The sequence below is a fragment of the Lynx rufus genome, unplaced genomic scaffold, assembly GCF_022079265.1.
Source record: "Lynx rufus isolate CCGP_SWC_20201006 ecotype Redwood Valley unplaced genomic scaffold, mLynRuf1.p SCAF_4, whole genome shotgun sequence".
Lineage (NCBI taxonomy): Eukaryota > Metazoa > Chordata > Mammalia > Carnivora > Felidae > Lynx > Lynx rufus.
In genome coordinates, this window is record NW_025814856.1 from 27,722,107 (window position 1) to 27,736,895 (window position 14,789).

The following is a 14,789-nucleotide window of genomic DNA, read 5'->3' on the forward strand; positions in this document are numbered from 1 at the left end:
CATCAGTTGTTGACTTATAGAGCATCCCTTGCTCCTCTCCACTCACTCCTTCCACCTGTCAGGGTAAGAAAACTCAGGGAAGACGTGCCAGCCTTCCCAGAACTCCCGCCTTCCTCCTGAGAGAATGAGTCGCTGCACCTCTATGTTTTATCATGGCCCTCTTCACACCAGGTCCCCCTTCTTTTTTTTCTTTTTTAAATTTTTGTTTAAATGCTAGCTAGTTGATATACACCACAACGTTGGTTTCAGGAGAATTCAGTGATTCATCACTTACATACAACTAGGACCTCTTCCTTATGTGCCTGTCTCCCCAGTTGGCTGTAAATGTCTTCAGGTTAAGGACACTGCTGTCTTGGGGCGCCTGGGTGGCTCAGTCAGTTAAGCGTCCAGCTTCAGCTCAGGTTAAGATCTCACGGTTTGTGAGTTTGAGCCCCGCGTGGGGCTCTGTGCTGACAGCTCAGAGCCTGGAGCCTGCTGCCAATTCTGTGTCTCCCTCTCTCTGCCCCTCCCCCACTCGTTCTCGCTCGCTCTCTCTCTCTCTCTCTCTCTCAAAAATAAATAAACATTTAAAAAAAAAAGGAATTCTGCTGTCTCATCTTGATAGCGCCAAGAACAGAGATGATAGACAAAAGTGTTTGAAGAAGTAAAGAGTCAATAAACAAATAAATTAGGAACAATTTTTTTAATGTAGTCTCCAAAACATTTGTCTCCTATTAGGTAAGTTGAAACATATGGTAAAATACATGAGACAAAACAGTCAGTGATAAAGATCAGAATAAGAAGTACAGGAGGAAGGGCCCTTTGGACTTGGCTAAAAAGGTAGTGGCAAGCTTGTTAGGAACATGAGTACGAATCAAATGTGTATAGGTGCATAAACAGAGAAGAGAAGGTTCTGTTTAGGGGGAGCGTGGTCTACATTCAGGGTCTGCTGAGATCCAGGTGCCCAAAGACCTTTAACACCAAACAAAAGATTCTATTTTTTTTTGTTTTTGATCTGGACATAAGAGAGGAACATACAAGAAATATTAATGTGGTGGACAAGGTGGACTGGAACTAGTATCAGGGGGACCCATGAGATGGACAAACTAGTTTACATAGCAGCAGAGGAAACCCTTACCAGTTACCCATTTTAACAAAACAAGATTTGTATTTGAAAGAATAAGACAGTTAAGAGGACCACTGAGCAAACAAGAAGAATTAACATAAACAGAGAACAAATGGCCTCAGAGGCAGGGGTCAGACAGGAACTTGCAAATATAAATTCAAATTCAAATTCTCAGAGAGATTCAGGAACATTCTGCACCTATAAGAACAGGTTGTTTACCCATCAGGAAACAGAATTCATTCCTGATGGTCATATGAAAAGTCATAACTAAAGGTGTGGGCAATGTTAAACAATCAAATGATGGTTGGTGGGGTACCAAAGATTATCAACAAGGAGGAGCCATCACCCCCACTGCAGAAGGGACAAAGAGAGGAATCTGGTTACTTAAGGCCAGCCAGTGCTTCCTGTGGAGGCTAAGCTGTCCAGAGGGAGCTGTAGGAACAGAAGTACACAGATGACGCTGCAAGGCAAAAGAGGGAGGTAAGAAATATCCTGACTCCATTCTCTGCTCACGCCGCCCATTTATACCAATGCCTCCCACTGGGTAAACCAACATAGAAGTGGAGGGATGCAGGATAGGGAATAGTGGAGAATAGGCTTTGGTAAAACCAAGCTTAACCAACACAAGAAGCCATAAAAAAGGAAAAATCAGACTATGAGGGGCAAGACTGTCATTGGAATCGAAGAATATAATTGATAAACTAAAATTTTAAAAATGTAGAAGGCAAGGTACAGAACATTTCATAGGGCAAAAAGATAAGGAGATGGAAAATATGAGAGAAGAGTGAGGAAGCATGGAAGAGGGGTCCCAGAGAGAGCTCTTGATTACTAAACACCAAGGGTACAGTGACAGGGGAGGCTCTGGCAGAAAACACAAGCAAAAGGGAATAAATGAACCCTGATCATTCTTTAGGAGTCCATAACATGTAATGATAAAACAGTTGCTTTACCCCCTGAGTCCTTGGAGCATAAAGAAATCTGGGACAATCTGTTCCCTTACCACATCAGAAAAGCAGCTTTTTGTTTCAAAGGTCTGTGGTGAGACACCATTCCATGACGTTAATCAATTTATTTCAATTGAGAGTGAAACCCAAATGAAAGGTCCCCATTTCCGAAAAGGCCATGAAAATGTGAAGATGTTATTATTTCCAAGCTGAGAGGAGAGGCGAGATTCTCTGCCTGGCACATTTCAGAAAGGTTCAATCAACCAGGGCAAGGGAATAGATTTAAAATAGAAAAGTAATGGGAAAAGGGCTTTCCACATAACGGAGACGGTGACTGATGGAAAACCATCCCTCCAGAGCCAGCTCTATTAATACCCATTTCTTCCAGGCAGTTTGGAAAGTTTGAAAACCTATGTAGCTGTCATTTCCTAAAGCTTCTGAGCCTAATTACATATTTGTATCCGTACATATATATATAAATCATTCAGTGATACAGATAGCTGCATATTCAACTTGTAGATCTCCATCTTTAAATAGAGATCTAAATATGGAAAAAACATCTGTATGCTGTTTTTTAAAGAAATAAGAAGGAGAATATTGGCCCCAAACCATAACCCCCAACTCACAGATTCATTCTTTTATGCAACAGGTATTTATTGGGCATTTACCCTATCACAAGCCTAAGACCCAGCACTTCATGGTTGCAGCCTTCTCAAATGAACACTGAGTCAGTTCAGGGAGCAAGCTGTCCTCAAGCAAATTGTGTAGCTACGTTTCAGCAGCAATTTGAAAAATCCAATGTATATGCTCCCCAAGTGTCTAGAAACTACCCTTGTTCCCCTCCCTTTAATTTATCCCCTTACAATTAGGTGCCCTATGCTCTCTTGTAGGTCAAAAATAACAGGGCAATTTAATGCCTTATGACTGTCCAATTAATATCTAAATTATGCGTATTCAGATGAAAGCTGCAATAGTATTTTAATAAAAGCACACTAACTAAGGCAACTGGTAATAAATCTCTTAATAAAAATGTAGTCAATGGTGCATTTAATTTGATGGCAGAGTCCATTTTCAAATAATCCAAAAATTGATTTTTAAAAAAAATAAGATGCAAAGTCTATGTCTCTCATGCTGTTCTTAAAAAATGTATTTGCCCACTTAGAAGACATCAATATTAAGAGGCTTTCTTGCACATTTGAATTGGAAATGGTTGGAAAACTTTGTTATTTACTTCAGTTAAATGAATATACATAATTGTCCAGCTACCCCAGGACATTTATGAAAACAAGATGTTCTGTCTTAACAAGGTTAGTTTTAGAGTGACATTTGAATCATCAGATGCCTCATTAGTTGCTATGAAAACAAACTTCAATCTTCTGCTTTCTCTCTTCTGCTATTATCCAAAAAGAACACAATTGCTTCAGTAACTCCATAGCAAGTTCATAGCAAGCCCCTCCCAAGGCCAAACAGATCAGTGTTAAGTTCCTAAAGACTTGAGACTAAGTGTGTTTATATCACTCTGTATGGCCCCATCCCAGCATCACGCACTAAGGAGAGGAAGACAATGAAAAAACAAAACAAAACAAAACAAAACAAAACAAAACAAAACAAAACAAAACAGATATCCTCCAAAAAAAATCTGTCTCTGAACATAAAGAAAAGACATTTAAGTACAAAAAAAAAAAGGGACAGAGAACTACAATCTGTTTTAGTATCTAGCTGATAAATACATCACCTGCCCTTTTGTCATTTACCCAACAGTTTAAAATGGAAAAAAAAAATTTTACTCTTATAAATCACCTGCATGATTTCATTTGCTAGAAATCAGTCAATTTAATTTCTATCCTATGTAGAACACCTTTTTCCATGAGGACATTTTAAGACTGATGTAAAAGAAAGTAAGGTGAAAAGTGAATATAAAACAAAATAATTGACTCCAAAGGGAAAATGTGTCTTAATTGATCCTTATGTTAATACTCTAAAATAAATAAAAAATTTAATAAGGGGATACATACTCCATCACTGCTAAAGATAGTAAAAACATGTCTATGGATATGATTATATTTATTGGTACAGACACAGTTCCAAATTTCCTTTATGACTACTGGGGAGAGCTCATTCCTAGAATGCATTTCCTAGATGTCCTCTTTCATATGCCATGTCTTTGGACATGAAACTATTCCAGGAAAAGAAATAAAATACTCAAAAAAGGGAAGTAGTTTTATAACCTCACCTTTAAGGTTATTTCAAGAGACACTGTCATGGGTCCTTGGTCCTGGTATCCAGGCATCTGCAATTATCCTTTTACCCATCTCTTGAGGGTGAAACAGATTTGGATATGGAAAACTTCGAAACCATAAAAATGATGTGTACATTGACTAAGTTAATGCACTAGGGAAAGGATTGTTGTTTCCTGGAAATTTTGAAGCTAATGGCTATAGGTTGGCTTAAGTAAAATGACATACATATATACATATACATACAGATATGCATAGATATACATACATATGAACCTATGATACACACGTATAGATATATAAATATATAGATTTCTTAAATTTTAGGGTCTTATATTACTTAAGCTATTATTACAGCTTGAGATAAACCAGAAATGTGAAAATTGGGACTCCCTTATTTTATTTTGAGGAGGGGAAATTTTGGCATGTTCTCCAGAGTGAAGAAAGAAGCCCCTCCATGTCAGCCAGACTCTTCAGAGGAACATTAACATCTTGAGATTTCTAGCAAATTAACGGCCCAGGTAACAAAATGCAAGGAACTCTGGCCAGTCGCTTATTCACTCAGTTGGATCTGGCCACTTCTCCATGTATTCCCACCACACTAAATGGAGCATGAGTCATTTGAGTAATGAGTCAGAAAATGTTTAGCAGCCTCGATGCAACAGCCAACGTGATGCTTAAGATAAATTTCAGAGGTACCAGGATAGTGTTTTCATTTCCGCTCTAGGCAGAAGATATCTCTTGTTGGTGATGAACCAAATTCTTCCCTCTTTCCCAGGAGACAGAAGCAGGATCATATGCTATTTCAAGGTTCATTCCAGCCCTAAGATGTAAAATTTCAAGCAAAAACAATTGTAAGAGGCAAAGGCAGTGTACCAATGCGTGCCCACCACAAAATGTGTGGTGAGAAATGCCATCTAATGAATTTGTAGTCACTTTAATGACAACTTCACCCGGTAAGTATTACACATCCTTGTTAAAAAGGAAGTGCTTGAAGTGAAAAAGCAAAAGTTACAAAAACTGATTTTTTTTTAATTTTTTAAACATTTACTTATTATTGAGAGACAGACACAGAGTGTGAGCAGGGGAGGGGGAGACACAGAATCCAAAGCAGGCTCCAGGGTCTGAACTGTCAGCACAGAGCCAGACGTTGGGGCTCGAACTCACCAACCGTGAGATCATGACCTGAGCTGAAGTCAGTCGCTTAACCAACTGAGCTACCCAGGCGCCCCCCAAAAATGAATTTTGGAATCCAGTGGCATTAATTTATCATCCCCAAATTTTAAAATCACAATGCCTAGATTATACAATATAAATTACCATTAGGCTTTGAGCTTTCATCATAGTAACACTTGGCTGATTTTAACTTCTTTCTTTCCAACCCCTGTTTTACTATTGAATGCTATTTTATCCTTCTGATTAATATTAATTTCCTTTTTCACCATCCAGTTACAGCACAAAGCCAGTTCTACAATAGTTGTATGTTGCTGAATGGCATCAGGGAGGCAGTGCAAAATAATGTACTGGTTTGAGGATAAAAGCCCTGGATTTGAGCACTGTCTGGGCGATTCACAGCTTTCCTAGCTCAAACAAGTCACTACTTCAGTGCAGTAAGTTTCTGCTGCTCTGTTTCATCTCGCATGACAATTCCTATCAGCCAGTTGAGGGCACCTGGTGTGTGGACAGGATGCTGAGGGATGGAGTGACATGCTTGATGGGTGATGCCTGCCAAGGGCGTACTACGGGGGAGTAGTGGCGATTTTGCCTTGGATTTGTCATTCATTGACTAGGCTAGTGCTGCTCAAACGTGCATGCAAATCACTGGGGATTTTTTTTTTAATGCAGATTCTGATTCAGTAAGCGGTGGAGGGGGAGGGGGTGGCGGGTGGCTGAAATTATACATTTCTAAGAAGATCTCAGGTAATGTGGGTGCTGCTGGTTCAGGGACGATACAAGAAGCAGGGTAAGGTCCCTTGCAACTCTGACTGAATATATAATCTACCTCTCCTCAACACATGCGCAGACTCCGTTCCTATTTTATGTATGTGAAAAGGTGCTTACCATATGCCAGAAATAGTGATAAGCACATTAAATGCATGATTTCACTTATTTTTCAACCACCTCCCTTTGCTCCGCTAAAAAGTCAGCTCAAGGTTCCCAGGTTAAGGAAATGAAGATTTAAAAAGGGTAACTGATATGCCTAACATCACAAAGCTGATAGGTAGTCTCGATGAGATCTGAACCCAGAGAAACTAACATAAGGAGCACTCTTGTTCTTCACCTCTAGTATATGTGGTCTCAATGTCATTGCAACATTGGAGTGCTTGCTTAGTGCCAACCACTAGGCTGTTTTACACATATTATATCTCCCTCTGTTCTTCACAATCCTAGGAGATGGGTCATATCATCATTTTTATTTTAGAGATAACAAAATTAATTAACCTTCCTTCAACTGCATCAAACTCAGTGAAACTATAGCAATTCCTATTTAAGTAAAAGATTAGATCAATAAAATATCTATAATGAACTAAACACAAGGAACAGTAGGCTAATGAGAAGAAAATTTAGCAGCATGTATACTCACCAGGCTAAAAAATGCATAAGGCTTTCAGTGACTATATAGGAAATAGGCTCTTACAAATTCATACCATGTAAAAGCATTTTTGATAGGTGCTTCTATAGAGGTTAGCTTCTGTAGAGGTTAGCTATGAGGTCATCAAAGTCCAAATGATCAATGGTCCCAAACAAAACCCATCAGTGGGATTTACAGTTGGAGAAGTAGCAAAGATTCATTTCTTATCACCCTCTATTGCTAGCTAAAAGACCCTTCTTTATTAACAAGCTAATGAAATAAGATTGTATCAGTAAATTTCCCTGGAGATGAGACTCCAATACAAGCAGTAGACAGTGGATGCTGTTCTTAGGCTTGCTTTAGAAGAGCAAATACCATAGGAACATGAGAACAGGATTTTTGCTTTATTTTAAGAACAAATTGGAAACCTAAAGATTTAAAGTGTGATTCTCAACCTTGGCTGTAGGCTGCATTTTGTAATCGAGTGTGTGGAGGGGACATTTAAAAAAATGCTGATGTCTAGATCCCATCCTCAGAAACTCTGATCTAATTGGACTGAGATGCAAACTAGGGATCAGGATATTTTATAGCCTCTTAGTTTTCTACTGTATAACCTAGATTGAAAATGACTTGATCAAGGCAATGCCTGTACTGTGGCAGGGGCAGGAGAGAGGTGGTGAGTGCAAATAGCTGTCAAAGAAATGAATGTCTAATTGGTAAATGTCATCATCAGAGCAGACTGTGCAGGTATTGAGATAGTAGAGGAGTCTTTCTTTCCTGAAGGTATGTTTAGATTTCATAAGCAGATACATTGTAACAGTAGAGAATTTTCTAAAACATCTGCTAGTCTTTGAGACCAAAATTATTTTCTCCCCTTACCAGAACAGTTTCCATTAGAGGGCAGTCTCTTCTTGAGAAGAAATGAATGGGGACATTTAACCTTCTCGCCAGACCAAAATGTAAAATGTTGGCTGAGACTGTTAATAACTTGCATGAGTTTCTTTCAAGACAATTTCCAGGAGATGAAGTATGTGGGGTGAAAAAAGTTTATATTATATGCCAAGCTACTGCCAAATTAAATATTTATTTCTGTCTGCAAAAGCTAAAAGGAAAAAAAAAATTCTTACCCCAAAAGATAAATATGTGCAGGCATGGAGTGCCCTGAGGTGTACAAACATAATAATAACAATAAACAAATAAAAGTAACATTTATTATATGCTCCCTATGTGTCAAACTCCTGTGCTATGGAATTTAAATATTTTACTTGATTCTCAGAACAATTCTATATTTTATACATGAGAAAACTGAAGATGTGAGCTGTTAAATTTGTCCAAGACCATACATCAAATAAGTGGCCGAGTCAAGGTCTGAACCCCATTTGTCTGACTCCAAAGCCAGTCTTGTGACCATCATTGATACTCCTTTACTGAGTCAGAAGCAACAGGGTCCTTGTACATCAGGAGACCATGCAACTTAGAACACATCAGCATGAGAAAGCATGAACCTCTTCGTGTCAGGTTATAAAATAAACTGCAAAAAAAGGTAATTAGGGCAAAGTGAGAAATTCTTCATTTTCCTTACTGGTTTTCATATTTTAAGGATTTTCACAAGCTGTTTATGGTTCCCTTCAGTTTCTTATGCAACTCCTTTCAATCCCATTAAGAATGATGTTGGCATTCCTAGTGGAATCTCTTCCGTCACTGCACAGAACCTGGAAGTAACTGGTCACATTTCCTCAGAGATTTCTTTCCTAGATCAGGGGCTGGCAAATGTTTTCTGTAAAGGGCTAGACAGTAAATATTTCAGGCTCTGCAGGGCCCCTCATCTCTACTGCGACCACTCCGCTCTGCTGGTGTGGCATGAAAGCAGCCAGAGATGATACGATGATGTCAATGATAGATGATATGAACGAAAGGGCAAGGCTGTGTTCCAGCAGAACTTTATTTATGGTCACCGAAACTGTCATTTTCATGTGTCACGGAGTCTTCTTAGTTTGATATTTTTCAACCATTCAAAAATGTAAGAACCATCCTTAGCCTACAAGTCACACAAAAACAGGCAGTGGGCTGGATTCGGCTGATGAGGGGTCGTTGTCAACCCCTCTCCTGGATGACAAGGTGTCCTGTGTTAAAGGCGCTTGCCATAATGCGACGTCTGAAACGCAGTGTTTGTCATGTTCGAAAATGGCAATGGCCCCATGCTCAGAGAGCAAAAGCATCCCCAGGTACTCGCGTGTCATAATCACTTGCCTTCCCTAAAACCACTCTGAATACTCTCTGCATGTTCTCTCTGTACCAAACGTACCCCAGCTGAATCACCAGCTCTCTAGGAACCAACCACAACAAATAACATCAATATCAACTTTTTAAAAGTTCATCACACACTATTACAATGTATTCTTGAGACAGAGTCATAGACTCTGGGCTCTAAAAGGGATTTGAAACATCAGAGACCAGTTGTTTTCAAAAGGCATTCTCCAGAGCTTCCGGTGCCTTGACGACTACCTGTGGAAACAACCCCGCAAAATGACCCTGGGAAAGGAGTCTAGCATTTGCCACAACATGGGTGGACATAGAGGGTATGATACTAAGTGAAATAAGTCAAACAGGGGAAGACAAATACCATAGGATTCCACTTATATGTAGAATCTAAAGAATAAAATAATATAAGAAGCAAACAAATGAAAAACAGAAAGACCCACGCAAACAGAACAAACTGGCGGCTGCTAGAAGGGAGGGGGTGGGTGGATGGACAAAATGGGTGAAGGGGAGAGGGAGATACAAGCTTCCAGTTATGGAATGAACAAGCCACGGGAATAAAAGGTATAATAAAAGGGCATATAGTCAGTGGTAGTATAACAGCACTGTGTGGTGACAGATGGTGGCTGCCCTTGTGGCAAGCAGAGCTTAATGTATAGAGTTGTCCAATCACTAGGTCGTACTCCTGAAATTCACGCAACTATTCTTTGACAGGAAGGAAGGAAGGAAGGAAGGAAGGAAGGAAGGAAGGAAGGAAGGAAAGGAGGGAGGAAGGAAGGAAGGAGGAAATTCTAGCAGAAGTATGCTAGATTCAGCTCCCACCAACTCATGAGGACTCCTTGTTAAATTTTCTGGATTTTGTGAGCCAGCTGATGTCAGATTGATAACCTGAAACTGGTCAGGGTGGGAGGTTTTACATCACAGAAATCTCCAAATCTGCCAATGCTGCATATCAAGATTGTGTTTTTTTTTTCTTTTCCTCTGAGACCCAGTTGTTAAACATTTAGTAACACACCACTGCCCATTTACCCCCTTCCAACAAAGAGGCTCTTCTTAGATCTGTTTTATACATCCTCTCTCTGTCTCTCTCTCTCTCTGTCTCTCTCTCTCTCTCTCTCTCTCTCTCTCTCATTAATGAACAGTGAGTCCAGAGGAAAGTAGGGATTACCCCAAACCATAAACAGTGGATGTAGAATCTATCACTGTTTTGTTACCATCCTTAAATCACAGTTCCCTTTGTAATCCCTAATGCACTCTCATTTTATAGTAAGTATTGTCAACTGGAAACTGAAGAATTCAAACATTCCACCTAGGACCAAAACTGTATTAGAACCTATCACCCCTCTAATTACATGTGTTCTTCTAATACGGAAAAGAGAGAAAGAAACGACACGGGACCACTCTCCTTTGTACAACTGCAATTCCAAAAGCACCATTTCCACTCCCGCATAAATGCTAGCTAATTACCCACAGAGCTCCAGCCCATCCCCTTGTTTCCTTGCTTTTGGTATTGCACAATGAAGATCCTTACAGTGTGGTATCTAGCAATGCCCTAATGTTCCTGTATATGTTCGTTTTTAGGCGGGAGGTTCTCTGATTATTCCTGGTTCCTAGTCTCACTCCACTAAACTACATGAGCCTATAAACCTAATGTAAACAAATCATTGTGAATTTACTTTTTCTACATTTGCTGCCTTCATCTTAGTTTTGCATCACTTCAGGCATCAACAAAGCCATTTTAGTACAGCCCTTTCCCTTTAACTGTGCAAGATTAGAAAATAAAAAAGAACATTTACAACTGCTAGTTGAGCTGGAATATCTAAAAGGGGATTATATCCCTATTTGTCAGTAAATATGAAAACAGTTCATATAAGAGTAAACTGAAGCTGAGCGGTCTCTACCTAATACTGAAACACATTTCTCTCTAAGGTTTAGAAAAGAATACCCAGGACTCAAATGTTCCTGAGACTTTGCAACAACATATTCATGCATAATCAGAAATGTGCAGACTTTAATAAATCTACCTCTCCAATCTTCAGAAAGCAATTTTTGGAGCCAGACACAGATGTATTTTGTTAGACTTCAATTGGAACTCTTTACATTATATGGCCATGGTGGAATAACCTGGGGTTATTCATATACAATTTTAATTATTTATTTATGAACTCACATGGTGTTATTTTTCATTCAGATCCACAGCTAGTCACACGTTCTGCAGCAAAATATTTAAATGAAATTCTGAGACTCACAAAGTCTTGCAGTGAAGGCAAGAAAGATCTATCAATAGTCTGTGAGTCAACAGCACGCACCCACAAATTAAACCAGGCTTGATACTCAAATGCACATCTCAACATAAAGTTAATACTTCAATACATAAATTCTAACTCCAGTTGCTTTTCAAGACAAACCTTCCAGAAACCTATTTTTTCTTCTTCTTCAATCAGTTCAGAAGTAATAGAGCAGAATCAATTACCTAGAGCCCTTTCATAGTCTATAAAAACATTTCCCATTCTGAGTTCTGTGGAACACTATTATGAGAGATATTACAGGTGTTTTACTATCTTTTAAAAAGTTCCAACTTTGAGTAAGTCTGGGAAGTGCCAGATTTAACCAGTTTTCTTTCCTTGGGAGGTCTAGGAGCCTTCATATGCTAATATTCTTTGGCGTTCTCCAAGGAGGGCATTATAATGTACAGAGTTTTCCATGCATTTTAAACCAAATTTTAAACATTCTTGCCATGGAGCACCTCAAGAAACAAGTGTCCCAAGAAACTCACTTTGAAAAATGTTGGTTCAAAGAACACAGCTGGGATTTAAACATGGGTAACAAAATGAGAGCAAGAGACAGAGGAGAGAGTCATCTGAGGTCCCTTTCCCAGCAGCGCACCAGCAGCAGTAAAATGACCCATCAGAGACAGAAGAATTCTTCCTCAGTCATTTCCAGATCCTATCAAGAAGTAAACACCCTAAGGGGGTCAGGATGGGAGATCAGCAATCCTGTGGGAAAAATTCTCCCCAACCTACTTGCTTGTTCCCATGACTTACCATTTACTCATGGAAAGAGTCAGATGTGTTCTAATTCATCAAACTTCAAACTTAAGAATTTAAAAAACAGATTGAACTTCACGTGCAGCTAAGGAGAGTCAACCAGAGGCAAAGGAATGCAAACATCCTGCCTAGGATGACAAATCGAGAGAAAAGACTTCCTTCCATCTAAGCTCAATACGAGAAAAGTAATAACTTGATATTCATTGGGATAAAGAAAGGGATTTTAAGAAATGTTTTATTTTGTCCCTTGACTTTGGAGGTAAAATGACAGGTCCTTAGAAGCCACATAGTTCAACTTTTTCATTTCACAAATGAGAAAACTGAGGCTCAAGGCATTTAATGGTTTGATCGAGGTCAAGCAAAACATTAGCTAGTGGCAGATTTGGGAGTGCCACTCACATCTCTCGACTAATGGGTCCATTGAGCTAAAGAAAGTACCTGACATGCGATTACCTCTTTGTTTCTTGCTCCTTTATTTAAGTCTTTTGCCACCATTTACTGAGGTTCTGATAAATTCAATCACTGCATTAAAGTGTATATAAATATTCTCTCATGTTATCATCTGACCATGGTAATGTGGTCAGTTTTATTGTTATTTCACAGCCATGACACAGAGAAATTCCATGTTTTGTCCAACATCACACAGCTTATCAGGAGTAGAAAGCCTAGGAGGAGGCAAGCCAGCTTGACTTCAAAACTCATGCACAACTCAGACAACTTCACTTGACTTTCTCTTTTTTCCATTCCACCCTCCTTCTGCCACTCTTTCTCCTACCTATTTCCATTTAAAAGCAGTTGTGATTAAAATCAAAGGTCAGCTGCCCATAACTTAACTCAAATGTTCCTTCTTCCTTGATTTTGGAGACATATTACTATCTTCCATCATCCACATAGACCAAGAAGGATTTAGGCTGAGATGAGTATGCATAAAACAACCTGGGAGTCTTTACAAGTCGGGCACTTTGCAGGTAGGGGGAGGGCAAGGGGGTCATTCTCTTTGCCGTTATGGAAGCTAAACTTGGTCATAATTCGCTTTTGTCCACTGAAAAAGATCAACGGATACAGAAAGGATGAAGTTGCTAATAGCTTACTACTGATTACTTTAAAACAAGTATCATCCGCAAAGGAGGCACACAGTAAAATGACTTTGGAATTCAGAGACAGGACCTGAAAAACACATCTCCAAATTTTTCAGAGAGAAGGGGCACACAGATCATTTGCATCTGAATCCCCTGAAGCTGGAGCTTCCTGACCCCATCCCAGCCTAAGTAAATCAGAGTCTCTGGGATAGGATCCAGGACTCTGCATTTGAACAAGCTCTCCTGGTGATTATAACTTACACCAAAGTCAACCTAACCTAAGAAGTGACATCTAAGTGCGTGGCTTATGGGACTCATATGTTTCCCAAATTTTCTTCAAGAAACCAGAGTCCAGCTGCAGGAAGAATTGCTCATAAATGTAATGATGACATCACATGCTGGAGACAATGTGTGTGTGAGTCCAATAAAGAGTGATGAAAACATGGGGCACCTGGGTGGCTCAGTGGGTTAAGTGTCGAACTTTGGCTCAGGTCATGATCTAACAGCTGGTGAGTTCAAGCCCCGCGTGGGCTCTGTGCTGACAGCTCAGAGCCTGGAACGTGTTTCGAATTCTGTGTCTCCCTCTCTCTCTGCTCCTCCTCCACTCATGCTCTCTCTCTCTCTCTCCTTCCCTCTCTCTCTCCAAAATAAATAAACATTAAAAAAAATTTTTTAAAAGAGTGATGAGAACATTCATTAGGAGGGAGTGCTATCTAGGGTGGGTGGGATCCGCCTAGCAGGTGACTCTGCCAAATCATTGGGAACAATGCTATGCAAGAAGAGTATCTTCCTTGGTGCTAATTTTAAACTCAACAAAAGTCAACAAGAAACTATTTGAATGTTGTCTTAACTCTTTTCTTTTTGATAGAAAACCTAATACATGCAAGCATAAGGTAACACGTTCAAATAGATGCTAAGCATTTCTAGTGAAAAATGAGTCTTCCTGCCACCTAGTCCTTCCAGGGATGACCACTGTTTTCCTGCATTTCAGAAACACACTTTGCAGAGTACCACATATATGTGGGTATTCCATTCTGTTAATGCCACAGGAGGAAGCCCATTGTACACATAGTTCTATACCTTTCATTTCCCCCTCAATAAGGTATCTTGAAGATGATTCTCCACATTACATATATCTTACATAATTCCTTTTAACAGCACAACAGTTTTCCATTATACAGATAAACCACAGATCTTGACCAGTTCACTTTTGATAGATATTATGTTTCTCCCATTCTTTGAGTGATACTACAAGGAGTACTATTACTCATATGTCTTTGCCCACCTGTGAAGATCTATCTTTAGGATAAATTTTTAGAAGGAAAATAGCAAGGGCAAAGGATACACACATTTTTATTGGAGATGTTGCCAAATTTTTCCTCCAAAGAGGTTGTAGCAATTTACACTTCTATTAATAGTATATGCTACTGCTTTGTCCCCTACACTCTCACCAATACAGTGTATTTCTGATTGTAATTTAATTTGCCACTGAGACTTCTTACTGGAGAAAGTGCTGACCAGATAACATGAATAGAAGTTGGCAGCT

The 14,789-nt window shown here is 39.4% G+C and overlaps 1 protein-coding gene across 4 annotated transcripts in view; it reads right to left on the bottom strand.

The window, feature by feature from the left end:
* Window positions 1–14,789, bottom strand: part of FHIT (fragile histidine triad diadenosine triphosphatase) — a 1,417,053-nt gene that overhangs the window by 810,389 nt on the left and 591,875 nt on the right. The window contains exon 1 of one of the 4 annotated variants that reach the window (XM_047097255.1): window positions 4,986–5,090. The exons of the other annotated variants lie outside the window; for them this stretch is intronic. The gene's annotated coding sequence lies outside the window, so the exon portion shown is untranslated. Of the gene's footprint in view, window positions 1–4,985; window positions 5,091–14,789 lie in introns of those variants that run through there. 4 annotated transcript variants of the gene reach the window in all.